The 16,573-nt window shown below is 38.8% G+C and overlaps 1 pseudogene; it reads left to right on the top strand.

Moving 5' to 3' along the window:
• Window positions 1-1,624: 1,624 nt before the first annotated feature.
• LOC103244592 (ankyrin repeat domain-containing protein 49 pseudogene) lies at window positions 1,625-2,398 on the top strand (annotated as a pseudogene).
• The last annotated feature ends 14,175 nt before the right edge of the window (window positions 2,399-16,573 follow it).

The raw sequence follows: 16,573 nt of genomic DNA, 5'->3' as shown, positions 1-16,573 counted from the left end.
CTAAAACCAGAATGATATAATATATATTTTAAGTAGTCAGTAAAAGGAAATATAATTTTAAAAATGATATTATGCTATTATGCTTAATTCTGTTTGGAATACAACAGGGAAAACATATTTAGATCTAGGTTCCTCATTTTAACAAACATAAATATTCATAGGAAAGTGTCCAGGGTAGTGAAGTATTCAGAAACGGCACCACATGAGGGATGGGGAGAGCATTTACCTAATTTTAATCCTCGGAGGACGGTTTCATGAAAGTAGTATCCTTGAATGACTGAAGAACTGCTTTGTGGCTGCAAACTCATTCTATGTTGTTCTACGAGGGCAGAAACCATGAATAAATGAGCACAATAATAGGGTTTCTAAGCTGCTAGAACTGCCCAGTGATGGAATCAGTGTGGCAGAAGCAGAACAATATGGGACAAGAAAGGGAAACAGTTCAAAGAGTAAGGAACTGAATGAAGAATCATATTGCAGACAAGACCCAAATCTCTACATAAACGGAATCAAAACCAGGAGAACTTTTTTTCCCAATAGAGTTTATTTTTTCAGAACAGTTACAGGTGTACAGAAAAATTAAGACCGTATACAGAGTTCTGGTATACCCCACACCCAGTTTCCCTTATTAGCCACTTAACTTTTGTTACAATTAATGAACCAACATTGATACCATATTTTTAATAACTGAAAGTTTATAGTTACTCAGATTTGCTTAGTTTTTCCTTATGTCCTTTTGCTGTCCCAGGATCCTATCCAAGATACTACCTTACACTCACATCGTGTCCCTTTAGGATCCTCTTAGCTATGAAAACTTCTCTTGCTTTTCTCGTTTTTGATGACCTTGACAGTTTTGAATACTGGTCAGATATTTTGTAGGATGCCTCTCAAATTGGATTTGTCTGTTATCTTTCCTCACAATTAGACTGAGATTGTGGGCTTTGGGGGGAAAACCACAGAGGTAAAGTGCCATTTTCATCACATTTTATCAACATGGTTTCTCACTGCTGATGTTGGCCCTGATCACCTGGCCATGGGTGTTTTGTTGGGTTTCTTCACTGTAAAGTTACTCTTTCCCTCCCTCCTTCATTTCCATGCTGTACTCTTTGAAAGAAAGTCACTATGAGAAGTCTCCAATTAAAGAGTACAGAGTTATGCTCCCCTTCTTAAGAATGGAGTATAGAAACCATCATTCTCAGCAAACTAACACAAAAACAGAAAACCAAACACCACGTGTTCTCCTTCATAAGTGGAAGTTGAACAATGAGAACACATGACACAGGAAGGGGAACATCACACACTGGGGCCTGTTGCGGGGTGGGGGGCAAGGGGAGGGAGAGCATTAGGAGAAATACCTAGTGTGGGTCAGGGGTTGACGGGTGCAGCAAACCAGCATGGCACATGTATACCTATGTAACAAACCTGCACATTCTGCACATGTACCCCAGAACTTAAAGTATAATAATAAAAAAATTGTTTAAAAAAATGCTCCCGGAAGTGAGATGCACCGTGGCTATTTTCCCTTCTGTCAGATCTTGATGAATAAAGCAGTCATAATTCATCTCTAGAAAGGTTATTTATACCCTGGCATTTGAAATGCTTTTAATTTAGAATAGTAGTAAAAATGGAAAAAGAAAAAGGAAATAATGATGGAATACCAGACCAAGGGAATTCCTTGGATTTTTCTGAACAACTGTAACCAACTTGAATTTTTGGAAACATATGGACACCTTATTCCTACTGGTACTCAAAGTCTTTGGGTAGGCAGTTCTGATGAAGACGAGGTGCAAGATGAAAAAAATGAAGAGTGGTATCAGTTGCAAGAAAAAAAAAATGGAAAAAGACCCAAGCAAATTGTTTCTTTGGGCTGCTGAAAAAAATCGGCTTACTACAGTGCAGAGATTACTTTCTGAAAAGGTCACTCATGTGAACACTAGAGATGAAGATGAGTATACCCCTCTTCATCGTGCAGCCTACAGTGGACACTTAGATATTGTCCAGGAGCTCATTGCGCAGGGAGCAGATGCTCATGCAGTGACTGTGGATGGCTGGACGCCCCTGCACAGTGCTTGTAAGTAGAATAATACAAGTGGCTTCTTTCTTACTGCAGCATGATGCAGATATCAATGCCCAAACAAAAGACCTCTTGGCCCCCTTGCATCTTGCTGCTGGGAACAGAGACAGCAAGGATACCCTAGAACTCCTCCTGGTGAGTTGTTACATCAAGCCAGGGCTGAAAAACAACTTGGAAGAAACTGCATTTGATATTGCCAGGAGGACAAGTATCTATCACTACCTCTTTGAAACTGTGGAAGGCTGTACAAATTCTTCACCTCAGTCTTAACAGTTCTAGTAATTTTCTTAAGTTTCTAAGTACCAGTGCTTTCTCTGTGTGAGATGTAAAGTATTCCCATAATCAAAGTTGACATTAAACATCTTACTACAAAAATTCAGTGGTTTTCGTTATGATGTTCTTCCAAGTGAATTGCCTGACTTTGATGTCAAAATGTATTTGAAAGTTGTTTGCATACATCACTAATGATTAAAAAGAAAGGAGTATCTACATGATTCACTTGGAATTCTTTTGAAAGGGACATTTGTTTCTTCTCCATCAATTATTTATTTAGTCATTTTCAGTGTGGACTTATGGATATTTATGTTACACTTTGGGTTATAATCCAATACTACTGTATTTTGTTGTTCAAATTGTTCCAGCTTTGACCATTGGAAGTTCTTGCAGTTGGGTTCTGTGTCCCTCTGTTCCTCTGACATAAACCCATCATTGTAAGTTTCTTTTAATTTTTAAGTACTTCCTTACTTTATGATATTACAAGATGCTCGAGGCTCATCTTGTTTGTTTCCTGCCCCAATACTGTAATCAGCCATTTTTCCAAGGATTCCTGGTTCTTTTTAAAGGTTCCTGTAATTGTATTATAGACCAAGATATGGATTCTAGGTGTGTTCATTGCTGCTGGGATGCTGTTTTTTCTAGCCCCTCTCTGATACCAGAACAAGGAAATATATACATATATACTAAATTATGAATATACATTTATCCATAAATATTTCTGTATCTGTATTAAGCTAAATATAAATTCATACTAATGTCTCCAACTGTAATGAGTTACCACAGGGACCATTCCATGCTTATCTATAACCCCTTGCTTATCTGTAGCCCCCTTCTTTAACAGTGAGGAACCTGGCTCCCACGCTTCTACTGTACATTTACTTAATTGCTCAGTTGCAGTATACGTGTGTAGCAGTATCTGGATTATTAATCTGTTCCCCATAAGAAACAATTTTATCAAATAGCATACAGTGCTTATTTGAGTCCCTTTTGACTTTAGTCTTACAGACTTTACTTCTAGACTAAAGTTACATGGGTCATTACCTATTCTACCCCCTTCAGTGCTGTAGTTTTTTATATTTGCGATAACAATCAGTCTCTTATCACTGTCTGAATTCCTTCCTGGGATTCCTGGAGCTTGTAATGGTTTTTGTTTGTTTGTTTGTTTGTTTGTCTACATTAAAGTTCTTTCTTTGTGCTATAAAATTCTATAAACTTTGAAAATAATGTCATGTATCTAACATTATAGTATCATGCAGAATAGTTGTATTATCCTAAAGATCTGTTGTGTTTCACCTGTTTAACCCTCTACCCCTCCCCCGAACTGTGAATTGGTTACTACCTCTATATAGTTTGTCTTTTTCAGAATATCATGTAATTGGAATCATACAGTGTGTGGTCTTTTCAGACTGACTTCTTTCACTTAGCAATATGCATTTAAAGTCTATCTGTAGCCTTTTGTGGCTTGATAGCTCACCTCTTTTTAATCAGTGAATAAATATCTATTCACCTATTGAATGACCTCTTTGTGGCTTCCAGTCTTTGTCGATTATGAATAAAGCTGCAGTAAACACTTGCTTGCAAGATTTTCTGTGGCAATAAGTCTTTAAATAGGAAGATGATGGCTTGATTATATGGTAAGACTATGTTTAGCTTTGTAAAACATTGACAAACTGTTTTGCAACATGACATTTTTCGTCCCCATCAGTAATGAATGAGAACTCTTGCTGCTTTGCCAGGTTTTCTTTTTGGGGTTGTTTGTTTGCCATTTAAGTAGGTGTGTTGTAGTATCTCATTGGTTTAATGTAAAGTTCCTTGATGACAAATAATTTTGAATTTTTTTTCACATGGTTATTTTTTATCTGAATATCTTCTTTGAGTATGTGTCTATTCAGATCTTTTGCCCATTTTTAAATTGTGTTGTTTGTTTTCCTATTGTTGAGCTTCAAGTGTATTTGCATTTTGGATGTAAGTCCTTTATCACACACGTGTTTTGTAAATGTCTTCTCCCAGTCTGTTGCTATCTTTACTTTTTTTTTTTTTTTGAGATGGAATCTCACTTTGTCGCCCAGGCTGGAGTGCAGTTGCGCGATCTCAGCTCACTGCAACCTCTGCCTCCCGGGTTCAAACAAGTCTCCTGCCTCAGCCTCCAGAGTAGCTGGGACTACAGGCGCACCACCAGGCCCAGTTAATTTTTTTTGTTTCAGAAGAGACAGCGTTTTACCATGTTGGCCAGGATAGTCTCGATCTCCTGACCTCGTGATCTGCCCACCTTGGCCTCCCAAACTGCTGGGATTACAGGCGTGAGCCACCATGCCTGGCCTTCATTCTTTTAATAGTGTCTTTCACAGAGTAAAAGATTTTAACTTTTTTACGACTTTCATGGATCATGCTTTTTTATTACCTCTAATCACCAAACCCAAGGTCACCTAGATTTTCTTCTGTGTTTTCCTCTAGAAGCTGTATAATTTTGCAATTTATATTTAGGTCTACAGTTCATTTATTTAAGTTCATTTATTTAAGTGGTCATTTCTAGATGTTTTTGGAATTTTGATATTCAATTGTTCCAGTACCATTTGTTGAAATGGCTATTTTTTCTCCATTGAATTTCTGCATTTTATATTTGTATATTCCTTCTTGTACAATGAGAATGAATAGTCTGTAAATAGGCATAATGAGAACTCAGGTTCTCAGTATCAATATAGTTACTCATTGCTCAAGTCCACAATACAATGATTAGTGCTTTCAAAGTTACTACTCCAATACTACTATCAAAACAAATCTTCTAAATAGAGTTCAAGGTTTCTTTGTTGTTCTTTTGGTCCTTAAAATAAATCTCAGCAATTGTATCTAGTGATATATTCAAGAGTTACTTGGACAAATCCTGGTTTTCTTTTCTATGCTTTTGATAGCTATTTGATATTAACATAGGATCAATAGTCTGTGTTTAAATTTCATTTTAGCTTTCCTCCATCTTTATTAATTTATTTTTATTATTTAGCATATGTAAAACATTAATATGGAATCAAAAGAAAACTATAAAAAGGATATACTTGGAAAGACTCCAATTTCTTCCGTCACTCCTATACTGTATTCCTACCCATTCTCGTACATTACTAGTTACTTGTTACAGTAAGGTTTATTTGACCCCTCCAAATTTCATGTTGAAATTTGATTCTCAATGTTGGTGGTGGGCTTAATGGGAAGTGTTTGGGTCATGGGAATAGATCCCTCATGAATAGATTAATGCCCTCCCTGGGTGGTGGGGGTGAGGGAGTTCTCATGCTATTAGTTTCCTCAAGAGCTGATTGTCAAAAAGAGACTGGTATCTCTCCCTGCTCTTTCTTGCTTCCTCTTTCACCATATGATCCCTGCACATTCTGGCTCCCGTTCACCTTCCACCATGAGTAGAAGGAGTCTGAGGACCTCAACAGAAGCAGATGTTGGCGCCATGCTTTTTATGCAGCCTGGAGAACCATTAGCCAAACAAATGTATTTTATTTATAAATTTTCCAGCCTAGGTATTCCTTTATAGCAGCACAAATGGACTAAGACATTAGGTAACTAATTTTATTGGTTTCTGGTTTATTCTTCCTGTGTTTCTTTTTGCAAAATAGCACACACACACACACACACACACACACATGCACACTCATTATTTTTTAAATTCTCTGGATTCTTTAAAAGTATTTAATTGTTTAGAGCAGTTTTGGGCTCACAGCAAAATTGAGAGAATGATACAATGATAGAGAGATTTCCCATATATCCACTGCCCCTACACATGCAACATCCCTCAGTATCAACATCCTCATCAGAATGGTTTATTTGTTAAAATTGGTGAACACATTATAATCACTCAAAGTCTATAGTTTGCATTAGGGTCCACTCTTGGTGTTTTACTTTCTATGGTTTTGGACAAGTGTATAATGATATGTGTCCACCATTATAGTATCTTATGGAGTGTTTTCACTGCTCTAACACTTTTACATGCTCTGCCTATTCATCCCCTCCACCTCCAACTCCTGGAAACCACTAATCTTTCTACTGTCTTCATAGTTTTATCTTTTCCAGAATGCCATGTAGTTGGAATCATAAAATATGTAACCTTTTCAGATTGGTTTCTTTAGTGAATATTATGCATTTAAGGTTCCTCTGTATCTTTTCATGGCTTGATGCTTTTTTTTTTTTTTTTTTTTAAACACTTAATAATACTCCATTGTCTGGATGTACCATAGTTGACTTACCCATTCGCCCACTGAAGGACATCTAGGTTCTTTCTAAATTTTGTCAGTTATAAATAAACCTGCTTTAAACATCCATTTGCAAGTTCTTGTGTGCACATAAGTTTTCAGCTCCTTTGGGCAAACACCAAGGAAATTTATTTTAACATAAACAGTAAAATACTATATATAATTTTTTGCATTGTGCTTCTGTTCACTTAAAGATACATATTCTGGAAATTATGCCAGATCATTTCACAAACATCATCCTTATTTATTTCTACAGATGCATATCATTTCACCGTATGAAAACACCAACAGTATTTTATGACTAGACATTTCATTCATTCTAATATTTTGCTATAATAAATAACTCTTCAATGAATAATATTGCTCATATGAGTGGTTTTAATATTATTGAGAATCAATCTTCAGGGTAAATCCTTAGAAGTGAGATTGTTAAATCAAAGTGTTTCTCAGCCTTTTTCCTCCCTTGACATGAATGCTTAGACCCAATTTTGAAAGCAGAGTTTTTTGTTTATTTGTTTTGCTTTGCCTTTGTATTATAGAGGGGTGGGGGCGAATACAAGAATATTTTGTTTATGCAAAATTGTCAAGGCTGAGGCAATGGAGAACTAAACTTTTAAGTGTATTAACTTATCTCTGTATATAACAGCATCAAGAGGCAGGCCCCAGACTGGAAGTAAGAGGAAATTTGATTTATTCTTATTCTAGATCTAAGGAAAAAGACAAACAAAAATGAAGATATAAATACCAGTCCGGCTGCCACACCGCCAACTCCATAAGGTGCTATTCATACATTATAAAATTTTAATAGTGTCTCCCAGCAGTTATAGAACATGACAGCTCTGGGAACTTGGACTCTAGAAGGGAAAGGCCTGTTCAGACATTTGATATTTGGGCACTAAAGGGAAGGCGAACCTAGAGATGTCAGGAGCATCTGGACAACAAAAACAGCAAAAGTTTGTTTCTGAGCAATTGGATGGATTCAACACAATTTAACTTTTATTTGGCGATACAGTATACAGGGTTTTTCAGGATACAAGCAAGCACTCAGTACTTGCTACATGCCATAGTCTATAATGTTAATTTCTTTGGCTAGTATTAACAAGTTTGTAAGTTAGGTAATATTCATATCCCCATTATCAAGATGGGGAAACTGAGATTCAGGGTGTTTCGTGTATTTTAGAACAACCAAAGTGCAGTTCAGCTACTTCTGCGCTATGTAGTTTTGGGTAATTTAGTTAACCTGAGACTCAGTCTCCTCAGTTGTAATAAGGGAGATAACTGGAATATTAGAACACAGTCTAGAGCAGTCTTAAACAGCAGCGTCAACATCGCCTAGCAACTTTTTAGAAATGCATATTCTCAGGCCCAACTACAGAATCAAAACTGGGCATGGTGGAGGAGGGGGTGGTTAGGACCCAGTCATTTATGTTTCCATGAGCCTTCTAGGTGATTCCAAAGCATGCTCAATTTGGAAGACTGGTGGTGTACAGTAAGGATATGGATTCTGGAGTCTGAGTCCATGGTTTTGAACCCTGGCATTGTTTCATTGTTATACTTATTGGTTGTGTTACTTTGCTTACTAAATCTCTAGTTACTTAATCCATCTGCATCCGAGTTCACTCATCTGTAAAATGGAAATAATAACTATATCTGCTTTGTTGAGATTGTTATAAGGATTAAGTTGTGAATGTACATAAAACACAACAGTGTCTGGCACATACTGAGTGTTGTAGTGAGTACTTTATAGCTGTTTGTTAAACAGAATAAATAAAAATGAGGTTTGTTGGGGGAATTTGGGTAATGTATGTAAATTGTGCTTGGCACATAGTAAGTGCTCAACAAATGTTAACAATTATTGTCATTAGTAGCCATAATGTCCTAATAACTTGTTCTAAAGTCCCACAGCCTCTAAAGGACAGAAATGAGCTTGGTGCATTTTATACCCTCAACTTACATATAGTGTAATCCACATGAACACAGTCTGTGTTTTCAAGGGGAGGTGAAAATAAAAAGTCCAAACTAAGCAGGTAGGCATCAGAGTAGAACTAAACTCAGGAGCCCTGGGCAGTTGCAAATATTGCTGCGAGAAACTCGATGTTGGTCTCAGAGGGATGACATCAGTATGGGGGAAGCAGTGGAGGGAGGAGGCTGATGGCTGTTAGGTCAGAATTGAAAGGGACACACCATTTCAGCTGGAAACACTCAAAACATCATTATTTCGAAATTGCCGAGCAAATTCAATGGCTGGTATTGCTGTGCTAATGTGTTAATAATATTTCTGCAGTTAGAGACAAGCCCGGGCTGTTAGCATTCAAGGCCACTTAAATTTTAAAGAGTCATTTTATGGAAAGTTTTAATTAGCTCTGGATTGTAACTAACATTCTCTTTAAAACTGTTGTGGGCGTTTGATGAGGTCTGAGTTCCAGTGGATGGAAATGAGAGCTGGATTTTACTCATTGCTCTCACAGTCTGTCCAAGGCAGTTCATCTTTTCAGGGCCTCAGCATGAGTGCTGTGTAGCCAGGCATTACGCCCACCAGAGGATTCAGGCCTGCATGTCCTCTCATCCTCTGTGCAAAAGGAAAAGGGAGCTGAGCCCTTCAAGGGGGAAGGTATTTCTGATCCTTGACTGCAACCCCTGCTTCCCTCCTGCTGCAGCTTACACCTCTTCTTCTGAAGCCCAGATGCCCTGCCTATCCCTCAGGACAGTCTCCCGAGCACAGCTGCACACTCCAGCTTCATGCTGTCCCCTCTTATCTCCCACCTAAACTCCTACCCAGCAGGCCCAGCTGTTCATCTTTCTTCTTTGCAGCATGGTGCAGTGGGACTAACAGCAGGGTTCTGGTGGACTTAGGTTTGAAAACTGGCTTTGCCACATATAAGCTATATACCTTAGGCTCATTAATTCTCAGACTCAGTTTTTTCATCTATAAAATGGGGGAAAAACACCTAACAATGTTACTGTGATGATACTCAGTAGCAAGTATTCAAGGAGAATTTTATCATCATCTAATCACTTCCAACCATTCTAACATTTACTTCGGTTCTGCCTGTGTCCTTCTTAAATTATTCCATCATGTCCTCCCTTTAATCCCTAAGAAGAAGGATCTGGATGACTTCTTTGAATACTCTCCTACTGCTCCCCCTACCTAGTTCCCTGCACACTAATCAAATTTCCCTGGTGACTGGCAGACCTGGGCACAGGACATGAGCATCCTTGCTCATGGTGGAATTGGAGGATTATAAAATGACTTCAATGGTGTAGCACTTAAGAGGAAAGAAAAATAATCAATCAAATTTGAGATCTAGAACTTTATGATCCATGCTGACTCAGGTGATGGAGGAAGCCCAGGTGTGAGAAATCATTTGTGCCATTTCTGCAGCTGTTTATGTTACTCGAGGGTCAGAGAAGCTAGCAGGAAGTCAAGGGATTTGGAGGAAGTAAAATAAATCTCAACCACACCTGTGATTGAGCAGGGGGAAGCAGAGAGCCAAATAAATAAGTGAGTAAATGGAAATCAACCAGTAGGGAATGTTGTGGCCTCTGACAGCTGTCATGAATGAGATCCTGAGGCTTTGGCTGGTAGAGCAGAAAGAAGGGAAAGCCAGGATGGGGACAGCAAAAGACAGGGAGCATTAAAGCTCACTCCCGGTTGGTATCTTTGAAGGAGCTCGCTGGGCTGTGTGTGTGCAGTGACCATCCTTGAGCTTCTTCCCTGCAGTGGACCACCTCACACCTTGTGACTGGCTGCCCATTTCTGGCCATCTGCCTGTTATAAATGCAGTCTTTTTTCCTACTGGGCTATTTTAGGTTTTGAATTCTGGGTGTCTACTCTGTGCCTGGACCATAATGAGGAACTCTAAATGGAAATAAAAAAAGAATATGATCTTTGGAATTATCCAGACCTCAGTTTGAATTCAGGCCCCAGCATCTGTCTGCTTGTCTAGTTATATCGGACAAGTCACTTCACCTCTCGGCTTTTTCTTATCTGTAAAATGGCCAAAACGAGGCTTATCTTTCAGCTGTGAGATTTCTCTCTTGAGGCCCATGTAACGTATTACCTGCTCGTGAATGGCAGTTATTTGGTGCTCAATCACACTGGTGGCTCAGGTAAGGTCTTGGCCTAGAACATCCAGTGATTTCAAGGGATGACAACTAAACCCAAATGACAAAAGCTCTTCAATTTTGCAGCTAATTTAATCCAACCATATTTAGCTAATTCAATCTGTTCTCATTCACCAATGGATAAATTGTGCTCATCTTAGGCTTAACCATGCAACTAATATGGTTTTGAGATAGATTGATTAACAAAGCCCTAATTGAGGCTAAATAAATGAGATAAATCCGTAAGTCTATAAGATCAACCAGCAGTCCAGAAACAACCAGTGGCAATATTCAGTCACCTGCTTTATTTAGCAATATTTCAACCAATACTTATCGTGTGTCTACCCTGTGCGTGCCAGGGATAAGACTATATCCTGTGTCAAAGCTGGATATTAAGAGAATATTAATTCAGCTATAGTCAATCTGAGTAGAATATAAGAACTCTGATCACTGTGGGATCAGAGTTAGAGCACAAAGTATAAGGCCAGAGACAGAGCCAAACTGAGAGGGGGACCAAAAACAAGGCCAAGAAGCCAGTATTGCAAATATTGCTGCAAGAAACTCGATGTTGGTTTCAGAGGTATGATATCAGTATGGGGGAAGCTGTGTGGGGAAGAGGCTGATGGCTGCTGGGTCAGAATGGAAAAGGATACTCCAGACACACTGGGAGTCAAGAGGATCTCAAACAGCTAACAGAAGTGAGAATAGAGCAGGAAGGGAGAAACAGAGATCTTAGAGTGATCAGTCTGAGACCAGCATCTTTGTGTGGTGGGGAGGAAGGGCAGGAATCAGAAGGGGGAAGAGTGAGCACACAGGCTTCTTTTATAGGCTGGCTGCATTCATGTATGTCTGAGTGAACTAACATAATTTATGAGAACCAAATAGTTGTAGATTTGTTAGAATCACCACAAAATGGTACATTCTTGAGCTGTTGACTTTACAGCTCTGAGCCTATCTGTCCTTCCTGCAGAGAGTGAGAAACTGCACAGACAAGCAAATATGTGCCTATTTTCTTTCATTTTAACTGTGGCCTCAGCACTACGCCCATGTTGTCTAAATTTACTGCACACCCTATTTTCTGAGCAGGGCCATCTCACATACTTGCTTTGCTTCCTGAAATTGGATTTCCTGACATTGGCCCTGTTTCTTTTCCAACTTGCACAAAAACTCAAAGTCTACTTTATTGTCCAATTCAAATTGGGCTTATCATCCTTTACCTAATAAAAGTATTTGTCAGTCTTTGCCCAAAACATGACACCTCTGTCCCCTCTGGCAACTATGGCTAAAAACAGCGATGGGGCATGTGATGGATAATTTTATGTGTCAACTTGACTGGGCTCACGGGTGCCCAGATGGCTGGCAAACACTATTTCTGGGTAGGTCTATGTGGGTGTTTCCAGAAGAGATGAGCATTTGAATCAATAGACTGAGTAAAGAAGATCTGCCTTCACTATGGGGGTGAGCATCGTCCAATCCACTGAGGGCCAACATAGAACAAAAAGGCAGAGGAAAGGAAATCTGCTCTTTCTGCCTGAGCTGAGCCATCCTTCTTCTCCTGCCCTTGGACATTAGCACTCCTGGTTCTCAGGCCTCCAGACTCAGACCAAGCCTTACATCTTTGACTCCCGGTTCTCAAGCCTTTGGGTTGGGCTTGGGCTGGAGCTACATCACTGGCTTTTCTGGGTCTTCAGCTTGCAGATAGCAGACCATGGGACTTCTTGGCCTTTATAATTGCATGAACCAAAACCTTCATAATAAATCTCTTTATATTAATATATTTATATTAATATATAAATTATATGACTTTATATTAATATATAAATCTTATTTGTTCTATTTCTCTGAAGAAGCCTGACTAATATAGGGCAGAAGACTCTGCATCTTCTCCAGATGGTTTTAAATGAGTTTTAATCACCCCTCTCCACCCTCATGCAAACATAGCTCAGGCAAGGAGTTTGAACCTGCAATGCATTTTTTTTTTCTCCTTTTATGTAATCAGTTGATATTGTCCTGTTAGCCCTTGGGTAGATTTGCTTCACTCATTAGCTAACAGAGATTATTTTACCTACCTAGGATCTTTACATCTCAGGTTCTTAGTCTTGCCCAGAGGGCTGTCTGCTATTTAAAGGAAATAGTGTGTTGTATGATCCCAAACTGCTGTCTTCAGTTCTGGAAACTAAGGTTTGGGAAGGGCTGTCGGTTCAGGATGGTCCCAATAAAAGTTCCATAAGAAAATAAAAGTATGCTCCAATGATATGTCTTGGAATTCAGTTGGCTTCTGAATACATCCTAAATTTCTTTTGATGTGTGACTTGGTTATACTTAGTTGAGAATGTTGTTGACCGGAAATTATATTCCACTATTGAAATGCTGATGGCACTCAGGGAACTGGTGGGATCCTAGGAAAAGGTTGAGAGAAGGCCTAGAACTCTCTAATTCTTCACACTTTTTGAGCTTTTGTTTTCTTCTATAAAAAAGAAGTAACTTCCCTTCTTGAGTCCCATTTTAGAAATGCCACCTATAAAAGAAAGTTTTTCTAATAGCAGATCAGTTTCCCAATTAATTGTGTTTACATCAGAATCAAAGTGAAAGTAAAGGGAGAAAGAGATCATTCGTTTGCAAGGAAGTCAGTGTCTTCCTCATCCGACTTCAGCTCTGAAGGCTATACCAGCCCCAGAAGCAGCTGACTCATAGAGGGACACTTGTATAGCCTCATAGATGTTAGATATCAGCCATTAATGCCACCTATTTAATTATTCTGAAACAAGAAGGAACTTGCTCTCCTAAGTCATCTGTCATGGAGAGTTTGAGGAACAATAAAACTCACAGCAAAACATTTTCTTAGTGGGTCTACCTAGTGGATGGGCATTTGGAATCCTCTCACATGTACCTTAACCCCTTTGCTTTGAGTTGTAAGGCAACTCCTTGAACAAAAGATTTGTCAGTGCCTTTTTTTAAGCTAATTATTGAAGTTGTCCCCATGACTGTTCCCTCTCAACTGCTGAAAACCATTCTAACAATACCGTCTCTCAGCTCATATACTTCTAATCTAAACTCAGAATAAATTTTTAGAACAAGTATGTTTAGAAGTAGGTTTTTGACATTTTTTCAGTTAGAATTTGTAACATTTTTTTCTGTGTCAAATGCACAATGGCAGAATGTACCCCTAATCTCAAGATGACTCATTAAAAACTTCCATCTTGATACATAATTATCAAGAGTTGAAGTGGTCATGATTAGTCAAGCTTCACAATTAAAATCCTCTCTTTGATGAACTTTTGAAATAAAATGCCATTATCATCTAAAACCTCTATCATCTATGATAATGAAGCTCTCAATTCTTTTGTTATTCACAAAAAGATTAATAATGCTAGTTCATAATTTTTTTAAGTATCCACATCTGCAAGAGGCATACCATATAAACCATATGTAACTAATCTCTTCCAAGGGAAACAAGAAACACATTTGAGCATATGTTTTATGGACAGCTAATATTCCCCTACAATAATGGCTCATGCTAATTATTTTTCTTAAATTGATTATGCTTGCAATAAATTATTATCTTTATGACTAGTTCTAGTTTTAGGAAAGTGTTCATGAAATAAATGGTGGTTAATCTAAATGACCTTGCACAGAGTTAGTGTTTCAGATAAATGCCACATTAACTGGATAATTGTTGTGAGCTGATCCTAACTCTTCTAACAGCGTCTTCTGGTCCAGCTGTTGCTTTAGAAATCTTGAGCACCGGGCCGGGCGCGGTGGCTCAAGCCTGTAATCCCAGCACTTTGGGAGGCCGAGGCGGGCGGATCACAAGGTCAAGAGATCGAGACCATCCTGGCTAACCCGGTGAAACCCCGTCTCTACTAAAAAATACAACAAACTAGCCAGGCGAGGTGGCGGGCGCCTGTAGTCCCAGCTGCTCGGGAGGCTGAGGCAGGAGAATGGCATAAATCCGGGAGGCGGAGCTTGCAGTGAGCTGAGATCTCGCCACTGCACTCCAGCCTGGGCTACAGAGCCAGACTCCGTAAAAAAAAAGAAATCTTGAGCACCAAACTGAATTCTACAAGTGTTAAGACTCTATTGGAACCTATTGATTGGATAAGTCCTTACATTTGTGTGGAATATTGTCCTGGGCATTATAACAACTTTGACTTAGGTGGCCAAGTGTGACCACATTGATGGCTTTTACTATGTCAAGGTGGCGATCCACCATGGAAGCCAAAAAATGACATATACTTCATTTGCCTGTTAGATCCCTAGCTAAAACACAATATTTGATCATCTTCCTATGCAAATTCTCCTAAAGTTCACAAGTCTCTTGGTCAAGAAAATCTGCCTTTATAATTTAAACTTGTTTTGTATCATGTTTTATCCTAGTTGCAAAAATAACTAGGAACTAGGTGCTCAAACTCTATTAATCATTTCTAGACACGCCATTGAGAGAGAAACTATTCATAGAGAAGTAAGATTCGCATAGCTAACAGTAAATATATATTACCTATTGCAGGCAGGCCCCACAGGAGGCTTCTGAAGGGTCAGCTCAGCAGTCCCTTTTGTTGTAGTTGGGGAAACATCTCATGAAGTATTCAAGTTCAAATGAAATATAAGCTAAATGCCTGAATCTAGCCTCAGCAAAACGAACTAAGGATCCTAATATTTATTAGGTCTTCCTTTTTATCCCTAATATATCATCATGTTAAAAAATATATGAGGCATTCATTATGCTGGACCCTACAGGACAGTGGTGAATGCGACAACCATCTCACCTGAGTAGTCTACTGAGGGACATCAAGTAGAGAAAGACTACCAAGGCTATGGTATGGTTATGGTGTTAGAGGTATATGGGGCTGTATAATCAGAGAGGTGCCCCTAAACCAGCTGGGAGTTATGGAAGACTGCCTGGTAGGAGTGACATCCAGGTAGAATTCTGAGAGATGAACAGAAGTCAAGAGAATGCAAGGTAACTTAGGTGAGGTCTGGGAAGGCATATAAAGAGTTTCTTCTAGGTTCTAGACAATAGGTACACATACACAAACTTCCAAAGGCCAGGAAGACTACAGTACGCTTTGATAAGAGTAGTAGCTAAGCCTGGGGAGGGAAAAAGTTTGCTTTTATACAGAAAGTAAAGAAGAGCCATAATCAGGTATTAGGAGGGGAACAATGTTATCAGAAGTGCATTTTAGAAAACACTCTGACAGCAACAATGGACTATGGATTGAAGGAGGGTAGCGGAGACCCAGAAATATGCTGGAAATAGAGCCTGGTGCTAAGAATGGGGCTCACTTCAATCAGTCTCATTTTTCCATGTTCTCTGCAAGTAAAATCCACTCTGGGAGCCAACTCAACAATTCAAGTGTGTTTTCAATTATTCTTAGTAATAACATAATCTGCTTCGTATGAGAAAAATCCTGTTTGCCATAGTTGAAAAATGCTCAGTTGGTAGTTCTCTGGGAGAAACTACTCAGTTTGCTAAAATTTAAATACCCACAGAGTAAAAACAAAGGCAGCTAATAAGAAATGTGTTATTGAAATTGAACAGAAACTAAAGAAGTCCCATTTCTTGTTCTTTTTATCTTTTCAAAAGCGTAGTTCCACAGCAATTTACCCACTATCATTCATCCTTTGTATCATTAGCATTTGGGAAAATGCCTGAGACTGTCACCATGAGACAAGCAACATGTAGAAACTGGAAATGCAATTTGGGGAAATTAGAAAATAAAACTCCTAAAGAGGAGGATCGAATGTTTCATTAAACATAAAGATGATGCAAAAAAGAAAAAATCCTTTCTGACTTCAACTGCTGTTGACTACTAAAATGTCATCATCAATTAGGACTTTTTGCATGCTCTGTGGTGCAAAACCAATTACCCTG

This window comes from Chlorocebus sabaeus, chromosome 23 (assembly GCF_047675955.1).
Source record: "Chlorocebus sabaeus isolate Y175 chromosome 23, mChlSab1.0.hap1, whole genome shotgun sequence".
Lineage (NCBI taxonomy): Eukaryota > Metazoa > Chordata > Mammalia > Primates > Cercopithecidae > Chlorocebus > Chlorocebus sabaeus.
The sequence above is the reverse complement of the archived record's forward strand: the minus strand, read 5'-3'. Positions and strand labels throughout refer to the sequence as shown.